Genomic DNA, 21,279 nt, shown 5'->3' on the forward strand with positions numbered 1-21,279 from the left:
CAACAGGATTTGAACATACACACTTTTCTGCCGATGTAATGTTGCTTGATCGGTGGTTAGGCTATTACCTGGACAAAATTAAGCTACATTAAAAGTACAAAACTGTTCATACAACTGTGCATTAGTGTGGATTTCCAGTGAATTTATTTTATTAAGACCAAATTAAGATCTAACATCTGTATACATGTCTGAGTTGCATGCTCCTCTGTCTCGGTATGTGTATATGGGTTTGGACTGTACAGTCATTGAGGTTTGTTTGCGTGTGTCTGTAAATGTACATATCCTGAGTGGGAGACAGGCTAACAGATGAGGGTCTTGGGTAGAAGTTGCCCCAAAACACAGATCTAGGATCAGCTCAACCTTGCCAAACCCTGACCTTAACCAATATGGGGAATAAATGATCCTATACAAGGTCAACTTCTATGCCTTCAACTGTCATTGGAGGGTGGGGATCGGTGCTGATCAGCCTATCCAGCTCGTCAACCTGTGGGTGTGGTTGCGGGTCGTGGTGTCTCTCCCAGAGAGTCGATGATGTTGGGGACACACTGGAAGTCCGTCTTGGCCCTCCTATGGTGAACATAATAAACGGCTCTCTATCCACAGGATGTGTACCAAACTCACTAAAAGTGGCAGTAATAAAGCCTCTCTTGAAAAAGCCAAAACTTGACCCAGAAAATATAAAAAACTAGCAACTCACTGCCTTCCTGAAAACAAACAATGTATACGAAATGCATCAGTCTGGTTTTAGACCCCATCATAGCACTGAGACTGCACTTGTGAAAGTGGTAAATTACCTTTTAATGGCGTCAGACTGAGGCTCTGCATCTGTCCTCGTGCTCTTAGACCTTAGTGCTGCTTTTGATACCATCGATCATCACATTCTTTTGGAGATTGGAAACCCAAATCTGACATCCCAAACCCAAATCTGAATCTGACAATTAATCTTGATGGTTGTACAGTCGTCTCAAATTAAACTATGAAGGACCTCGACGTTACTCTGGACCCTGATCTCTCTTTTGAAGAACATATCAAGACTGTTTCAAGGACAGCTTTTTTCCATCTACGTAACATTGCAAAAATCAGAAATTTTCTGTCCAAAAATTATGCAGAAATATGTATCCATGCTTTTGTCACTTCTAGATTAGACTACTGCAATGCTCTACTTTCTGGCTACCCGGATAAAGCACAAAATAACTTCAGTTAGTGCTAAATACGGCTGCTTAGAATCCTGACTAGAACCAAAACATTTGATCATATTACTCCAGTGCTAGCCTCCCTACACTGGCTTCCTGTTAAGGCAAGGGCTGATTTCAAGGTTTTACTGCTAACCTACAAAGCATTACATGGGCTTGCTCATACCTATGTTTCCAATTTGGTCCTTCCGTACATACGCTACGGTCACAAGACTCAGGCCTCCTAATTGTCTCTAGAATTTCTAAGCAAACAGCTGGAGGCAGGGCTTTCTCCTATAGAGCTCAATTTTTATGGAATTGTCTGCCTACCCATGTGAGAGACACAGATTTGGTCTCAACCTTTAAGTCTTTACTGAAGACTCATCTCTTCAGTAGGTCCTATGATTGAGTGTAGTCTGGCCCAGGAGTGTGAAGGTTAACGGAAAGGCACTGGAGCAACGAACCGCCCTTGCTGTCTCTGCCTATCCGGTTCCCCTCTCTCCACTGGGATTCTCTGCCTCTAACCCTATTACAGGGGCTGAGTCACTGGCTTACTGGTGCTCTTCCATGCCGTCCCTAGGAAGGGTGCGTCACTTGAGAGGGTTGAGTCACTGACGTGGTCTTCCTGTCTGGGTTGGCACCCCCCCTTAGGTTGTGCCGTGGCGGAGATCTTTGTGGGCTATACTCGGCCTTGTCTCAGGATGGTAAGTTGGTGGTTGAAGATATCCCTCTAGTGGTGTGGGGCTGTGCTTTGGCAACGTGCGTGGGGTTATATCCTGCCTGTTTGGCCCTGTCCGGGGGTATCATCGGATGGGGCCACAGTGTCTCCTGACCCCTCCTGTCTCAGCCTCCATTATATATGCTGCAGTAGTTTATGTGTCTGGGGGCTAGGGTCAGTCTGTTATATCTGGAGTATTTCTCCTGTCTAATTCGTTGTCCTGTGTGAATTTAAGTATGCTCTCACTAATTCTCTCTTTCTTTCTTTCTCTCTCTCTTTCGGAGGACCTGAGCCCTAGGACCATGCCTCAGGGCTACTTGGCATGATGACTCCTTGCTGTCCCCAGTCCACCTGGCTGTGCTGCTGCTCCAGTTTCAACTGTTCTGCCTGCGGCTATGGAACGCTGACCTGTTCACCAGACATGCTACCTGTCCCAGACCTGCTGTTTTCAACTCTCTAGAGACAGCAGGAGCGGTAGAGATACTCTCAACGATCGGCTATGAAAAGCCAACTGACATTTATTCCTGAGATGCTGACCTGTTGCACCCTCGACACCTACTGTGATTATTATTATTTGACCATGCTGGTCATTTATGAACATTTGAACATCTTGTTATACTCTCCACCCAGCACAGCCAGAAGAGGACTGGCCACCCCTCATAGCCTGGTTCCTCTCTAGGTGTCTTCCTGGGTTTTGGCCTTTCTAGGGAGTTTTTCCTAGCCACCGTGCTTCTACACCTGCATTGCTTGCTGTTTGGGGTTTTAGGCTGGGTTTCTGTACAGCACTTTGAGATATCAGGTGATGTAAGAAGGGATTTATAAATACATTTGATTTGATTTGACTCTTTAATTCCTTCTTCTCCCAGGACAGCTGGATGAAAGGTCGCTGCACGTATTTATAGATGACCGGGCGCCACTTCACTTTCTCCTTACAGGTGGGGTACCCTGGGATACAGCAGGACCACACACATAATGTTCAGTATCTCTGTAGGGTTTGAAGATCTGAGGGATACTGGATAGATGTAAGAAAGTGTTCCGAGTCTATGTAGCCTATAGCATTGGAACACTTGGATTGCTTTACCTGGTTGTTTCCTTAGGATAAACACCAAAGGGGAAGGGGCTAGGAGAAGCAACTAAGGGCCAAGGGGTTGATTTGGGGCATGGGAAGTGACTCACCCTAGATGCCAATGCATGTTTTTCAGTCCTCTCTCCTTCAGTCGGGCTTTGGCCATGTTTCTGTTGTCAATGTACTTGAAGAAGCAATAGAGCTTGTTGCTGTACAGAACTGGACACATTAAAGAGCAAACAGGAAATAATATCAAACAGGAAGTAATATCAAACAACGTGCTCGCTCCAAAATTAGGCTGGGTTGCTAGATCCTCAAGAATATAAAGTATAAACGTTTGATGAACAGCACTGTCCAAAATATACATTTAAATTATCCATTTTATCAGTCATTTATTATTCATTCTAATTACTCTAAGAGGGGCGTAGTACTATGGCACCTACTCTGTCACGCTCCCAATCCACTCTGTCATCATCTGTGAGAACCACAATATGACACTCCCTCTTCCCCTCTTGAGCACTGGACATCATCACAGGGACAACAAGGGTGGGTGGCAGGGTAGCCTAGTGGTTAGAGCATTGGACTAGTAACCGGAAGGTTGCAAGTTCAAACCCCCGAGCTGACAAGGTACAAATCTGTCGTTCTGCCCCTGAACAGGCAGTTAACCCACTGTTCCTAGGCCGTCATTGAAAATAAGAATTTGTTCTTAACTGACTTGCCTAGTTAAACAAAGGTAAAAAAAAAAAGCTCCCCAAGGAACACCTCAAGCTCAAGCTTAGCTCCATCATTAGACAGCTCATGCAGTAACGCACCTGGGACAGGAACAGACAGAGGTCACATTATTTTAACTATGACTTCTGATTTGTTGTCATAGTTGATAGTTCACGTACTCTTGTGGCAAAATATATATCTCAATACGGAACATTCAAGATGAAGAAGAATGAGCAATTAAAAACAGATTACCGTAGCGTTATTTAGTTGTACATGCAACGTTGCAAAACATTACTCAACGTTTCGGTCTTGAACAGAGTCCTGGTCAGATCAGGTGTGACTGTGTTACTCACTGAGGTCTTGGCACCTGAGGGTGCTGTAGTGAAAGTTAATACAGAGGTAGCTTCCCTGAGCTCAGACACTGACACCCCCTCTGGACACTTCAGGATACCCCCGTTGTAAAAGTCCCGAGAGAGAGAAAGACAAAGAGAGAAGGGGTGAAGGTACGAAACAAAGCCTCATAAAAATAAACTTATCCTTGTCTGATTTAGAGTAGGTAAGGTAAAGGAATATGTCATTTAATAATTCAGGTGTACTACACTCAGAAAAAGGGTTCCAAAAGGGTTCTTTGGCTGTTCTAATAGGAGAACCCTTTCTGGTTCCAGGTAGAACTCTTTTGGGTTTTGTAGAACCATCTGTGGAAAGGGTTCTACATGGAACCAAAAAGGGTTCTACCTGGAAGCAAAAGGGATCTTCCTGGAACCAAAAATAGTTATTCTAAGGGTTATCCTATGGGGGCAGCCGAAGGACCCTTTTTGGTTCTAGATTGCTCCTATTTTTCTAAGATTGTATTTTAAAGAGTAACTCACCAGGATGACTGAAGATGCTGGCTCCGATTCTCTCAGCGATCTCCTACTCTCCCTTTGGGTTCGGCCATGTAACGTGATCGGCAGCACCAAACACCATGAGATTTCAAATGTGTTATTTAATCATGTTCTCTTCTAAAGTCTTTGGACAATATGAAATTTGTATGCAACGTACTACTAAATGTCCTCACAACATTAATTTCTGAGTTCCGTGCTTGTTGAAAGCCTGTGTTCGTTGTACATTTACCATTCCAGTCTTTCCTTTGATAGTACAGTGTAACTTGTCAGAATCGTCACAATGCTTCCAATGTGTGTGTGAGCGAAGGTGTTAATGAGACAACTTTTCCTCTCAACCTCAGATTATTAGCCTAGACGAACCCAAATGGCCACCGGGTCAGATTTAAAAAAACATCACTCTCTTGAGATTAGAAACAAACCACTCTAAAATGTTTGCTGAGGGTTTAGGGCTTTGTGTTTCTTGTATATCTTTCCCCGGGCTAATAATAGACTGTACTATTGTATTCGACGTGGTGATGAACCACACTTGAGTGATTAGTAACCTTGCCTGAGACCTGAAGATTTAGCTCAGTGGGCTAGCCCAGTCTGTTACACTATAATAAAAGAGTATGATTGCTGCTGAGGGGTCTGGCCTGGTGGGGTCTGGCCCGGCATGGTGTCAGGGTGATCTGTAAACAGGGTGGGGTCTGGCCCGGCATGGTGTCAGGTTGGTCTGTAAACAGGGTGGGGTCTGGCCCGGCATGGTGTCAGGGTGATCTGTAAACAGGGTAGGGTCTGGCCCGAAATGGTGTCAGGGTGGTCTGTAAAAGGGTGGGGTCTGGGGTGGTGTCAGGGTGGTCTGTTACAGGGTGGGGTCTGGCCCGGCATGGTGTCAGGTTGGTCTGTAAACAGGGTGGGGTCTGGCCCGGCATGGTGTCAGGGTGATCTGTTACAGGGTGGGGTCTGGCCCGGCATGGTGTCAGGGTGGTCTGTTACAGGGTGGGGTCTGGCCCGGCATGGTGTCAGGGTGGTCTATAAACAGGGTGGGATCTGGCCCGGCATGGTGTCAGGGTGGTCTGTGAACAAGGGGTCACCCTCCCATGGGGGAGGTTTTTCTCACCCCTCCCCTCATGTTGGAACTCTGACATCTCAATGTCTGGAGGAAGAACAAGCGCAATCACAGTTCATCTCATGGGTTCATACATTACATGAACAGAAGTATGTGGACACCTGCTCGTCAAACATCTCATTCCTAATCATGGGCATGAATATGGAGTCCCCCCTTTGCTGCTATAACAGCCTCCACTCTTCTGGGAAGGCTTTCCATTAGATGTTGGAACATTGCTGCGGGGACTTGCTTCCATTCAGCCACAAGAAGATTAGTGAGGTTGGGCACTGATGTTGGGCGATTAGGCCTGGCTTGCAGTCGGCGTTCCAATTCATCCCAAAGCTTTTCAATGGGGTTGAGGTCAGGGCTCTGTGCAGGCCAGTCAAGTTCTTCAACACTGATCTCGACAAACCATTTCTGTATGGACCTCTCTTTGTGCGCGGGGGCATTGTCATGCTGAAACTGTAAAGGGCTGTTGTCAGTAGTTACTGTCTTGTCTCATCGCTACAACTCCCGTACGGGCTCGGGAGAGACAAAGGTCGAGAGCCATGCGTCCTCCGAAACACAACTCAGCTAAGCCGCACTGCTTCTTACCCAGAAGCGAGCCGCACCAATGGGTCGGAGGAAACACCGTACACCTAGCGACCTGTATTAGTTACATGATTCGTAGGACTATTTTTTTATATTACATATAAAAAGCAGTGAAGGATTTGTAACAATGGTCTATAATGTTGTGCACAGCATTCCACAGTACAGGTGGAAGACAGACAGGCAGGTTCTATGTAGCACAATGATAACAAATTGTTTGATGGGATTCAAATGATAACACTTTCAGTAGAGCTGATAATATCGAACGGTGCAATGTAACAGAACTGGTAGACTAAGATGCAGTATATCTGGTTGGGGTTCTGTTGAACAACGGCAGTGACTGTCGTATTTATTTTAGTTTGCGTCCAGGATGTCGACGCTTTATCTGGCCATCCCTGCTGACTTGAGATAGCAACTTGACGTTGTAGCTTGGTCTCATAGACTACACGTAACATAGTACATGTCAATCCGGGACACACAAATTAGTATGATATGTTACGTTGGTATGGTTGCATAAATCAGAACGATGATGATGGACATCCACAAATTAACACGTGTCATAACAAATGTAACATAGAACCGGATTTACGTAAAGAATAATACGAAATGCTCCGAGACCAGGTTAAAGAGCTACGAATTACGCTGCTCTATGTCACAGCCAGCGGTGATTGGGAGTCCCATAGGGCGGCGCACAATTGGCCCAGCGTCGTCCTGGTTTGACTGGGGTAGTCCGTCATTGTAAATAAGAATTTGTTCTTAACTGACTTGCCTAGTTAAATAAATTAATAAAATGTTAAATGTCTGGAGCTTAAGTGGCCGCATCACCGTCTGCATACGTAATAACCGAAATACAGAGCGTTATTATAAAATACCTTATAAACATTCAGACAGTTGCAGATATATTATATTACCAAAACATAAACTAATCTCGGCGGAGAAGAGACAATGACTAACCACCAGACTCACAAGAATGTCTAGTGTTGACCACTGTTCTCTATACCCGGTCTGTCACAACCAGAACTATGGACCCGCCTTGCTCAGGAACACGTCAACAGATTTTTCACCTTGCCTTCCAGCGACCGTTCGGTTAAGGCCCAACGGTCTAGTCTAAACCCTAGGCTACCTCCCGCTCATGAGACCCAACCATAAAAATCTCCAATTATTTGACTGGGAAAATGTAAGAATTCTCACTTTATAAAATATTTTTTATTGTGATCATATAGTTTAAACTTTAGAGAAACAATATTGAAACAGATCTCAGAAACAGAGAGAAAGCAATAAAATGTCTCAAATAACGTTATCAAAATGACCATGACAAAATGTCTGTTAAAAAGTTAATGGCAGTAGTACATACTCTAGATGAATGTAAAACACCTCATTGAACAACTGATTTTATTATTCAAAACCTTTTGGGATTCACGTTTTTACTTTGCCTTCTATTTGGCCTTCGTCACATTACAGCTATTTTATTTAGCCTTTATTAAACCAAATAACAGTGACATGCCACTGTCTCTCAAAATACAACATAATCTCTTTTAGACTGAAAAAATAATGAAGAATCAAAAAGGAAATTTTCACAAAAAGAGGCTGTTTCAACCAAAAGGCTTACATCAAAAAGAAAATGAACGATATTGTTGAAAATAGAATAATAGACAAAATGGCATCATCAGACCTTTCACCCCTGGTATTCTACACCATAAGTTGTCCATATCTGACCCTTACACACAGCTTTCTAGTCACAAATATACGATTCCAACCACTGTACCTCAACTTACCATTCATCTTCATCTTTAACCACATCCTCTTATCTACACTTTGTTGCATTCTACTGTAGCATGGCCAGCTAGTGGCTACCCTACACCAGAAATATTTCCCCTTATGTTACACCACAGCGTCATCCATCCTGTCTATACTAGAGATGATGTACATGTTTCAGATATAGGATATTTAAAGTGAAAGAAATATCTAGGTATTATGAAGATATGTTGATGTGTGGAGACCTGGGCAGAATCTGTGTATCATGAACATGCACGTTAGCTTTCTCCATATAGCCTACAGAGATTGTCCTTATATGGACAGTGTAGACATGATCCAGCCCAGAAACATCGTGGTCCAGCCATGTCTTGCCTTGTCATCATGATAGAACTCAGAGAATGCCCCCTGACAAGTAACACCCTTCTCTTCCTCCATCAGCCAGTCACTGGCACAACCATGTTCAACACCTATGCAGCTATCGGTGGATCAGTGATTACTTCAAGGATGGGAGGGAACAGGGAAGGACACTAGTTTTCAAACAGGGCCAAACTTTAATGCCAGCAAAAATTCCTCAAGTTGAGACTCAAGAACATGTTAGTCGGGACAACGTGATGTTCGCCTGAAGTCAACATAAGTCCGAACAGTAGTCTGTACTGTGAACAAAATAAACATGGTAAAGAAAGTCTGCTCTCTAGCAGGAAGAATATTTCCTCTTTAAATGAACCAAGAGAGAAATCATCCAGTCTGAATGACACCACAACAATGAAGTCACAGGTGCCATAAAGCCTGCTTAACCAATCAGATGATATTACTCGCTATAAAGGCACCAAAAAAGGACTGTTCTATTTGTAGAATGTGACATTTAATGACTCAGCACGTGAAGTCACTCCATGACATGCTGCTTTGCGGGACGGGCCTATTGGCCTTAACAAGATCGATGACATGCTGCATTGCAGGACAGGCCTATTGGCCTAAACATGATCGGTGGGTTTTGTTAATTTGTTGGCCTTTCTCTGTGATCTGCGAGGGGGCCTGATTGGAGGTGTGGTGACCCTCCCTCTACGACCATTCATAAGGTCAGTGGCGGAACTCTCCATCTCCACCGGGTCAAAGTTCAAAGCTTCGGCCATTTCCTGCTTCGTCACCGACACAAAACAAGAGTCCCTGGCCAAGCTCTCCAACCCCCCATTTATCAGGACCTGGTAGAGGTGAAAGACATGAGAAGAGATAGAGGACAGAGAGGGGATGACTAAGTACCTAACGTCAATGTCATTGATAAAATATGTATTTATGGAATAATGGAATATATTATACGCCTGGTCTCTCCAGTCACCTCCTTTATGAGTGTGTCGAAGGTGCTGTCTGGGGTCTGGGTCTGGGCCTGCTGGGGGCTAGGGGTCTCTCTGGGAGTCTCATGGTCCTGGCTGGGTCCAGGTACTGTCTGCAGCTGCCAGTCTGTGGTGTCTCGGGGAATTCTGCTGGTTGAGATGGTATAGACCTGCACCCTGTCATCTGTCTCATAGGGAAAACTACAGAAGGACAAATAGTCAGTCAGATTGTTATAACTGCTTTATTACTGTGTAATTTGACCTCTCAAGTAAGGAAAACAAAAACACAAATGTTAGCAAGCACACGCAAACTCACCTCTCCCCGGCATTGCTGTTGACATTGTTGTTGTTGGTTTTGTTAGGCATTGTGGGGAAGAATTCCTCGTTTGCATGGTAGGCAGGTGAGCTGGTCGCCTCCCCCTCATCTGACTTGCTCATTTGCAGGGGCCGCTGGCTGGTCACCTACACAGAGACACAGACGGCTGAGTTACCGCCACGGGGACAGGAGATTTTCCTGACTATGTGATGTGAAAAAACTCCAGGTCCATACAGTACTATGTGAAGCACTTTGAGTCTGAAGAAGGTTACATACTAGAGGTGATGGCACTGAAATGATTGAAATGATTACCTGTGTAGCGTTAGGGTTATGGGTTCCTTCCTCCATGGTGAAGGAATCAACATGGTTCCCAAACAGACCGCCCGCCCGCTGACCACAGGAACACACAGAAAGGTACAACATTCAGAGACAGGAGTTTTATTCTGTCTTCTCACTCTGAACTTGTCCTCCCTCCTCTCGTTCCGAAGCCTCCCTGTCTCCCTGTCTCCCCTTCCCCCATATTCCCTCTCTCTCTCCTCTCACCCTGAAGATGCCTTCCTCCGCTGCATCCTCCATGGCTCTGTCCATCTCCTCCTCGTTCATCAGGTCTCCCGAGATGGCTCTCTGCAACTCTGGAGCCACCTCCTCCTCAATGCTCCTCAGACCCGCCTGGGGTGGAGGGAGAGACAGAGGGGAAAGGAGGGGTTAGAGAAAGAATGAGATTGTGATGAAAATGAAGAATTGTTAGATCGTGTACAGGATTATAACATGAAACATCAGTAACATCACTAGAAGAGTTGCCAATCACATTTAATGGCTTATTGCCCTACAGGTTTCCCATTATGAGGTTGGTGTGGGCTCACCTGTATCTCGTTGGAGGCGTTCTTCTTGGTGGGGCGGAAGCCATAATACTCTTCCTGTCTCTTCTTTAACTTCCTGAAGTAGTCCTGGATCAGGAAGGTGGCATAGAACTTCCCCACGGTTACCTCATCATCTGACACACACACATCAAACATGCCAGCAAATTAGAATGGGCAGCTTGTTTTGGGACCATAAAGTTGAGGATTACAATAGAATGTTTTAACTCACCTCCGATTGGTGGGATGACCTGGTCCAGCAGCTTCATACTGGTGCGTTTCCAGATCTTCTTGATGATGGCCCTCAACTCCTCATTGGCCTGCTCAAAGTTACCTGACCAATGAGATAATGACAGTAAGGTGGGAATATAGATGCTTAACGTTCAATTGGCCCAAATACCAGTAAAAATACAGTACTCTGCAATTGACTGACACACACACACCTTCGGTCTTAATCTTCAATGCGGTCCTGACCAGCGAGAACAGCGTAGCATTAAAGGTGACCGTTCCATCACTGTTGAGTGGCATGTTCATGGACACCAGTCTCTGCAGTCAGAATAAATAAAGATATCATTCAAAAATATGTTTGCTGCATGAATAGACAAGTCAGATGAACACACAAAATAAATAAACAGATCCCTTCCTTTTAGTTTCTCACCTTGCAGGCCACTCTATGGGGACAGAACTTTCCAAAGCCCAGAGGAGGCTGGATCCTACGCAGCAGAGTCACCACGTCCAGGTGCTTAATACGACCCCTGCAGGACAGAACGGGAAACAACAGCTGACAGCAGTAATACATTGAGAGGATAAAAAACGAATTGAAAAGACTGATCATATATTCTTATAGGGGGTTATAAAAAAGAAACAGAAAAACAGACGTACGTGGCCTCTGGGTCGTACTCTGCCCAGATCTTCTTAAACTCATCCAGGTGATGAGGACCCAGGATGGACCAATCACGGGTCAGGTAGTCAAAGTTGTCCATGATGACCGCCACAAACAGGTTGATGATCTGTGGAGGACAACAGAATCATATGCATGTGTGTGACTGTGTGTGACTGTGTGTGTGCGCGCATGCAAATGTGTGTGTGTGTATATGTGTGTATGCATGTATGTTTGTTAATGTATGTGTGTATGCACATTTGTGCATCATTTACCAGGAAGGCACAGAGCATGTAGAAGCTCATGAAGTAGATGATGGCGAAGCTGGCTCCACAGGTCATCTCCTCTCCAGGCAGATAGTCTGACTTAGGGTCACACCTCTTCCCATACAGACATGCCAACATCACTTCCTGCCACGCCTCACCTGTCGCACACCTGGAGAGAGAGAGAAAGAGGGATAGAGAGAGGGAGGAAGTGGGAGAGAGGGGAGTGGGGCAGAGAGAGAGATTACAACTTGTTTTCAATGTAATCACTGAGTGTAAGGGTCTCTTGCTATACAAGTCTGCTGTGTAAAGGGACCGCAAAGTCAATGGAAGATAATGGAAACTGACTGAGCGACTGATAAATCAGATCACCCACCTGAAGAGCAGCAGCACAGCATGGGGGAATGTCTGGAAGTTGTTGTTCCTGTTGATGTGTGTCCCATCTATCAGCGCTATCTTACCAAATATCTACAGGAGACATACACACAACTCATCAGAGAGTGCTGTGTGTGTATGTTTGTGTGTGTGTTTGTGTGTGTGTGTGCAGTACCTGCATCCCAACAACAGCGTAGATGAAGAATAGCATGAGGATGAGCAGGGCGACGTAGGGCAGAGCCTGCAACACAGCAACCAATCACGTCGTCAGACTCACGCACACTGACCAATCAAAACCTGGGAATTTTGAACAACAACATTTTCATGTATCTCACAGAATGAAAGGCACAGAATTGGAATGAACTTTGACCTGGAAGGACTTGATGAAGGTCCACAGAAGATTCCGGATCCCCTCAGAACGGTTCAGCAGTTTAACCAGACGCATCACACGGAACAGTCTAAAGAAGGTGATAGACACACGGGCATTTTCCGAAGCCGCTATGGCTTGCATTGGGTTCACCTCCTGAAAACACAAATTAAATAAACAGTCACTGAAAATGCTGCTAGTCTTGGCTTCAGCTCTAACTAAAATTGAAGATGTTGTTACTCTAATTATCACAGTTTTAGTTCAATAGGGGCAACATGCCAGCAAAACCCAGCAGTCTGTAAGGACACAGGTCTCACCTCTCACAGGGTATCTGAGCAGTCATGTACTGGAGGAGTCTGGTTAGTGTCAGAAGGAGCCAAGCAATGGGTGCATTTTCTTCAGATAATTATAGAACCATTTCATGTTGAAGTGGTTCCTAAGATTGTAAAAACACCTTAATTGTCAGCATGCTGTAAATACAGACATTTAACTTCTTTGGGATAGGGGGCAGCATTTTCACTTTTGGATGAATAGCATGCTCAGAGTGAACTACCTCCTACTCAGTCCCAGATGCTAATATATGCATATTAGTATTGGGCAGAAAACACTCTGAAGTTTCTAAAACTGTTTGAATGATGTCTGTGAGTATAACAGAACTCATATGGCAGGCAAAAACCTGAGAAGAAATCCAAACAGGAAGTGGGAAGTCTGAGTTTTGTCGTTTTTGAACTCAGCCCTATCAAATACACAGTGGGATATGGGTCAAGATGCACTTCCTAAGACTTCCACTAGATGTCAACCATCTTTAGAAACTTGAATGAGGCTTCTACTGTGAAGTGGGACCGGATGAGAGCTCTTTGAGTCAGTGGTCTGGCAGAGTGTCACAGCCTCATGACGCGCGGTCACGAGAGAGTTAGCTCTCGTTCCATGGCTTTTCTACAGACAATGGAATTCTCTGGTTGGAACATTATTGAACTTTTATGATAAAAACATCCTAAAGATTGATTCTATACTTAGTTTGACAAGTTTCTTCAACCTGTAATATAACTTTTTGAATGTTTCGTCCGACTGGACCAGATTGTGCTTTTGGATTTGTTTACCAAACGCCCAAACAAAAGAAGCTATTGGACATAAATGGACATAAATGATGGACATTATTGAACAAAACAAGCATTCTGATGAAGATCATCAAAGGTAAGTGAATATTTATAATGCTTTTTATGAATAATGTTGACTACCCAACATGGCGGATATTTCTCTGGCTGGTTTGGCCTCTGAGCGCCGTTCTCAGATTATGCTTTTTCCGTAAAGTTTTTGTGAAATCTGACACAGCAGTTGCATTAAGGAGAAGTGTATCTAATGTCCCATGCATAAGACTAGAATTTTCATCAACATTTATAATGAGTATTTCTGTGAATTCATGTGGCTCTCAGCACAATTACCGCATGTTTTACAACTACTGAACGTAACGTGCCAATGTTAAATTAGATATTTTTTATAAATATGCACTTTATTGAACAAAACACACATGTATTGTGTAACATGAAGTCCTATGAGTGTCATCTGATGAAGATCATCAAAGGTTAGTGATTAATTTGATCTCTATTTGTGCTGTTTGTGACTCCTCTCTTTGGCTGGAAAGATGGCAGGGTTTTTCTGTGGCTTGGTGGTGACCTAACATAATCATTTGTGGAGCTTTCGCTGTAAAGCATTTTTGAAATAAGACACTGTGGCTGGATTAACGAGAATTGTATCTTTAAAATGGTGCCCAATACTTGTATGTTTGAGAAATTTGATTCATGAGATTTCTGTTGATTTGTATTTGGCGTCCTGCAATTTCATTGGCTGTTGGCGAGGGGTTCCGCTAGCGGAACGGGTTTAAGGAAAACATGGATGATCAGGCAAAGAACTTGCAACGCTCACGCAATGTTTCCTCCTATGTTTTATACATGTTCATGCAATGTCTCGTAGAATTAGTATACCATGCTCATACAATGTCTTGTAGAATTAGTATACCATGCTCATACAATGTCTTGTAGAATTAGTATACCATGCTCATGCAATGTCTCGTAGAATTAGTATACCATGCTCATGCAATGTCTCGTAGAATTAGTATACCATGCTCATGCAATGTCTCGTAGAATTAGTATACCATGCTCATGCAATGTCTCGTAGAATTAGTATACCATGCTCATGCAATGTCTCGTAGAATTAGTATACCATGCTCATACAATGTCTCATAGAATTAGTATACCATGCTCATACAATGTCTCGTAGAATTAGTATACCATGCTCATACAATGTCTCGTAGAATTAGTATACCATGCTCATGCAATGTCTCATAGAATTAGTATACCATGCTCATGCAATGTCTCATAGAATTAGTATACCATGCTCATGCAATGCCTCATAGAATTAGTATACCATGCTCATGCAATGCCTCATAGAATTAGTATACCATGCTCATGCAATGCCTCGTAGAATTAGTATACCATGCTCATGCAATGTTTCATATGATTTCATGCAATGTTCTTGCAGTGTCTACAGGCGAATAATTACAGCGCAGCCGTGGAGACAGTATAGTCCTCCAGAGGAGGCCAGGGCTGCCTGTGAGGGGGAAAGACAGAGACACACCATGTGAAGTCAGACAGGACGCAACATCATCAGACACAGGTGGTGGAACAGGAAGTGGCGAAGGGAGCGGAGTCAGCCATGGAGGTATGCATGGAGCAAAGTTGGAAGAGAAAATGTAGGATGAAAGACTGCAGTATGGAGGGAGAGGGAGGGAGGGAGAGAAGGCATGTGAGCACAAAAACAACCAAGGACAACGTTGTAATAAATGACTGGATGACGGCTGAGGGGTGAAGAGGTGAAAATGGTTGATGGGGTCTCTGAAGGTTTACTGTAGTGGCAACTTGAGCTCTCTTTTCATTTAAAAAAATGACCTTTACTTTTCTGAAGCAAGATAGTGTGAAACGCTGCTTTAAATCTAGAACCTGATGCCAAACCTGTTGGCTCAGTCCCTTGTACAGGAATCACAGTAAAAACTACAGAAGGATGTCACTTTCTTACTTACTAGCAGGAGTGCTGGAGATCACTGAACATATGGTGGTGGGAGGTGAAACAAGAAGACAGTGGTTGTTTTCTGCCCTTAACAACTGATTTGGAATAAGCCATCTCTTAAATAAAGGTAAACTAAAAATACAAAACAAAAAAAATCCCTGTTTTAAACAGTGACACCAATGAGGGAAATGACCAGGTCTGGGACCAGGTGTTATGTTAGGGGCATAAAGTAACCAAGCAGACAGGTTGTGGGTTGGCTTTCAAGGCGTGGAAGGTGGGTGAGGCAAGCTGCAGCCAGGTGCTGCAGGGCTTCGGGGGGCAACACAGTGACTAGGGTCGAGTTTTTGAGACTAGTATTCGGGGGGGTGAGGGTGCAGCCGTGGCTGGTGTGAGGGTCACCGCAATGACGAATACTGACCACATCCTCAGTGCTATATTGTTGGGGCCAAGTGCTGACAGGGGAGCCTGGCCTGTATGTCTCTAAGTGGATGGATGGATGGGTGGGTAGGTGGGTGGGTGGGGTGTCAGACAGGGGTGTAAACACAGTCCAGACAATTAGATGACAGGACAGAGCTTTTATTGTGAAATGTCTGTAGCTGTTCCCCAACCTGACTATCTGCTTCTTATAAACAATAACCGAAACCAATGGGAGAAAAAATGAAAATGCGAGGACAAAAATATCCAGTGGGTCTGCCTGAACTGTTATATAAACCTTTTAGGAACAGTGGGAACTGTGTATTATAGTACATATCATGGACAATACCTACATATTTCTGGTGAACATTACGTAATGACAATACTCACATCGACCTCACTCAGGATGACGTCAACAACGCTGCCGATGACGATGACAAAGTCAAAGACGTTCCATGGGTCCCCAAAGTAACCCTAGGGAGGGAGAGGGAAGGGCATCTGTCAGAAGTGTGTGTATAAAAGGTTTCTTCATGTATCAAATCAAATCAAATCAAATCAAATCAAATCAAATCAAATTTTATTTGTCACATACACATGGTTAGCAGATGTTAATGCGAGTGTAGCGAAATGCTTGTGCTTCTAGTTCCGACAATGCAGTAATAACGAACAAGTAATCTAACTAACAATTCCAAAAAACTACTGTCTTATACACAGTGTAAGGGGATAAAGAATATGTACATAAGGATATATGAATGAGTGATGGTACAGAGCAGCATAGGCAAGATACAGTAGATGATATTGAGTACAGTATATACATATGAGATGAGTATGTAAACCAAGTGGCATAGTTAAAGTGGCTAGTGATACATGTATTACATAAGGATGCAGTCGATGATATAGAGTACAGTATCTACGTATGCATATGAGATGAATAATGTAGGGTAAGTAACATTATATAAGGTAGCATTGTTTAAAGTGGCTAGTGATATATTTACATAATTTCCCATCAATTCCCATTATTAAAGTGGCTGGAGTAGAGTCAGTGTCATTGACAGTGTGTTGGCAGTAGCCACACAATGTTAGTGGTGGCTGTTTAACAGTCTGATGGCCTTGAGATAGAAGCTGTTTTTCAGTCTCTCGGTCCCAGCGTTGATGCACCTGTACTGACCTCGCCTTCTGGATGACAGCGGGGTGAACAGGCAGTGGCTCGGGTGGTTGATGTCCTTGATGATCTTTATGGCCTTCCTGTAGCATCGGGTGGTGTAGGTGTCCTGGAGGGCAGGTAGTTTGCCCCGGTGATGCGTTGTGCAGACCTCACTACCCTCTGGAGAGCCTTACGGTTGAGGGCGGTGCAGTTGCCATACCAGGCGGTGATACAGCCCGCCAGGATGCTCTCGATTGTGCATCTGTAGAAGTTTGTGAGTGCTTTTGGTGACAAGCCAAATTTCTTCAGCCTCCTGAGGTTGAAGAGGCGCTGCTGCGCCTTCCTCACGATGCTGTCTGTGTGAGTGGACCAATTCAGTTTGTCTGTGATGTGTATGCCGAGGAACTTAAAACTTGCTACCCTCTCCACTACTGTTCCATCGATGTGGATGGGGGTGTTCCCTCTGCTGTTTCCTGAAGTCCACAATCATCTCCTTAGTTTTGTTGACGTTGAGTGTGAGGTTATTTTCCTGACACCACACTCCGAGGGCCCTCACCTCCTCCCTGTAGGCCGTCTCGTCGTTGTTGGTAATCAAGCCTACCACTGTTGTGTCGTCCGCAAACTTGATGATTGAGTTGGAGGCGTGCGTGGCCACGCAGTCGTGGGTGAACAGGGAGTACAGGAGAGGGCTCAGAACGCACCCTTGTGGGGCCCCAGTGTTGAGGATCAGCGGGGAGGAGATGTTGTTGCCTACCCTCACCACCTGGGGGCGGACCGTCAGGAAGTCCAGTACCCAGTTGCACAGGGCGGGGTCGAGACCCAGGGTCTCGAGCTTGATGATGAGCTTGGAGGGTACTATGGTGTTAAATGCCGAGCTGTAGTCGATGAACAGCATTCTCACATAGGTATTCCTCTTGTCCAGATGGGTTAGGGCAGTGTGCAGTGTGGTTGAGATTGCATCGTCTGTGGACCTATTTGGGCGGTAAGCAAATTGGAGTGAGTCTAGGGTGTCAGGTAGGGTGGAGGTGATATGGTCCTTGACTAGTCTCTCAAAGCACTTCATGATGACGGATGTGAGTGCTACGGGGCGGTAGTCGTTTAGCTCAGTTACCTTAGCTTTCTTGGGAACAGGAACAATGGTGGCCCTCTTGAAGCATGTGGGAACAGCAGACTGGTATAGGGATTGATTGAATATGTCCGTAAACACACCGGCCAGCTGGTCTGCGCATGCTCTGAGGGCGCGGCTGGGGATGCCGTCTGGGCCTGCAGTCTTGCGAGGGTTAACACGTTTAAATGTCTTACTCACTTCGGCTGCAGTGAAGGAGAGACCGCATGTTTTCGTTGCAGGCCGTGTCAGTGGCACTGTATTGTCCTCAAAGCGGGCAAAAAGTTATTTAGTCTGCCTGGGAGCAAGACATCCTGGTCCGTGACTGGGCTGGGTTTCTTCCTGTAGTCTGTGATTGACTGTAGACCCTGCCACATGCCTCTTGTGTCTGAGCCGTTGAATTGAGATTCTACTTTGTGTCTGTACTGGCGCTTAGCTTGTTTGATAGCCTTGCGGAGGGAATAGCTGCACTGTTTGTATTCAGTCATGTTACCAGACACCTTGCCCTGATTAAAAGCAGTGGTTCGCGCCTTCAGTTTCACACGAATGCTGCCATCAATCCACGGTTTCTGGTTAGGGAATGTTTTAATCGTTGCTATGGGAACGACATCTTCAACGCACGTTCTAATGAACTCGCACACCGAATCAGCGTATTCGTCAATGTTGTTGTCTGACGCAATACGAAACATCTCCCAGTCCACGTGATGGAAGCAGTCTTGGAGTGTGGAGTCAGCTTGTTCAGACCAGCGTTGGACAGACCTCAGCGTGGGAGCTTCTTGTTTTAGTTTCTGTCTGTAGGCAGGGATCAACAAAATGGAGTCGTGGTCAGCTTTTCCGAAAGGGGGCGGGGCAGGGCCTTATATGCGTCGCGGAAGTTAGAGTAACAATGATCCAGGGTCTTTCCACCCCTGGTTGCGCAATCGATATGCTGATAAAATTTAGGGAGTCTTGTTTTCAGATTAGCCTTGTTAAAATCCCCAGCTGCAATGAATGCAGCCTCCGGATAAATCGTTTCCAGTTTGCAGAGAGTTAAATAAAGTTCGTTCAGAGCCATCGATGTGTCTGCTTGGGGGATATATACGGCTGTGATTATAATCGAAGAGAATTCTCTTGGTAGATAATGCGGTCTACATTTGATTTGAGGAATTCTAAATCAGGTGAACAGAAGGATTTGAGTTCCTGTATGTTTCTTTCATCACACCATGTCACGTTGGTCATAAGGCATACGCCCCCGCCCCTTTTCTTGCCAGAAAGATGTTTGTTTCTGTCGGCGCGATGCGTGGAGAAACCCGCTGGCTGCACCGCTTCGGATAGCGTCTCTCCAGTTAGCCATGTTTCCGTGAAGCAGAGAACGTTACAGTCTCTGATGTCCCTCTGGAATGCTACCCTTGCTCGGATTTCATCAACCTTGTTGTCAAGAGACTGGACATTGGCAAGAAGAATGCTAGGGAGTGGTGCACGGTGTGCCCGTCTCCGGAGTCTGACCAGAAGACCGCTTCGTTTCCCTCTTTTTCTGAGTCGTTTTTTTGGGTCGCTGCATGTAATCCGCTCCGTTGCACTGGTTGTAAGGCAGAACACAGGATCCGCATTGCGAAAAACATATTCTTGGTCGTACTGATGGTGAGTTGACGCTGATCTTATATTCAGTAGTTCTTCTCGGCTGTATGTAATGAAACCTAAGATGACCTGGGGTACTAGTGTAAGAAATAACACGTAAAAAAGCAAAAAACTGCATAGTTTCCTAGGAACGCGAAGCGAGGCGGCCATCTCTGTCGGCGCCGGAAGTACAATCTACACACTCCAGCTCTGAACTTTGACAAGAGGGTTGTGCACAATGAAGAGGTATGAAGTAACTGTTCTACATAACCACAGTCCTATTATTCTGGAATCATTCTGATCTTACGTTGAGTTGCACTGCATCTTGGGTAATGTAGTGCATACAGGACATCCCTATGGACAACTGACCTTAGCTTTGTAGGCCATGAGTTTGAGGACCATCTCCACAGTGAAGAGCACAGTGAAGATCACGTTCAGCATGTCAGACAGGTCGGTCACATGGGTTGACTGGTTACAGTGCTGGGAGAGAAGAAGGAAAAGACAAATGGAAGATATTGATTTTATTTGACATTTTCCAAAAAAATGTCACCTTTATTTAACTAGGCAAGTCAGTTAAAGAACAAATTCTTATTTTCAATGACGGCCTAGGAACAGTGGGTTAACTGCCTGTTCAGGGGCAGAACGACAGATTTGTACTTTGTCAGCTTGGGGATTTGAACTTGCAACCTTTTGGTTACTAGTCCAACGCTCTAACCACTAGGCTACCCTGCCTCCTCCTCAATGATGAAATCTCTTGAGATGCTCATCTCATTTCAAGTGTCCAAATAAAAAATAAACGTAAAAAACTCCTTGATATGAAGAAGGGATGCTTCTAGTAGGAACCTCTGGCAGGAGCATTACATTGATGTGATGCTGGAGAAGTACTTTTAAACTTTCACGTTTTCTATTTGAAATGCTAATGTTTGTCAAAGATACTCATCACCCCAACGCAGTTCCCTGAACCACCTCCAATAGCGTTACCTGCATCCCCAGACACATGGTGTTCAGCATGATGAGCAGGAACATTAGGTACTCAAAGTAGCAGGAGGTGACGATGTACCACACGTTGTACTGATACTGGTTCTTAGGAATGTAGCAGCGCAGCGGCCGGGCTTTCAGGGCGTACTCAACACACGCCCGCTGTCAGATGGAGGACAGCACACACAGGAGTTACACACTGCTGTTGGAAAGAGGGTGTTAAAACAACTAACAAAAAGGACACACACAAAACATACACACACACACACACACACACACACACACACACACCTGGTTCTTGTCCAGCTCACAGTTCTTGTACTCCTGCTCTCCTTGCTCCTGAAATGTAACGATGACGAAGCCGACGAAGATGTTCATCATGAAGAAGGCGATGAGGATGAGGTAGATGATGAAGAAGATGGAGATGGCAACGCGGTTGTTGTAGATGGGACCAACATCCTCCATGTTAGAGTCTATGGCCTTGTACAGCAGTCTGCACACATACACACAAAGGCATGTTAGCAAGTGTGAAATACATACACCTTCATGTGTTCCATAGTACTGTATTAGGCATGCCATGATGTACAGTATACAAACTCCCAGGCTTGTATG

General features: G+C 44.9%; 2 pseudogenes; both read right to left on the bottom strand.

The window, feature by feature from the left end:
- Positions 1 to 479: 479 nt before the first annotated feature.
- LOC112255318 lies at positions 480 to 4,633 on the bottom strand (annotated as a pseudogene).
- A 2,777-nt stretch (positions 4,634 to 7,410) lies between these two features.
- LOC112255319 overlaps positions 7,411 to 21,279 on the bottom strand; it is a 50,775-nt pseudogene continuing 36,906 nt past the window's right edge.

Source organism: Oncorhynchus tshawytscha, linkage group LG07, assembly GCF_018296145.1.
Source record: "Oncorhynchus tshawytscha isolate Ot180627B linkage group LG07, Otsh_v2.0, whole genome shotgun sequence".
NCBI classification, from domain to species: domain Eukaryota; kingdom Metazoa; phylum Chordata; class Actinopteri; order Salmoniformes; family Salmonidae; genus Oncorhynchus; species Oncorhynchus tshawytscha.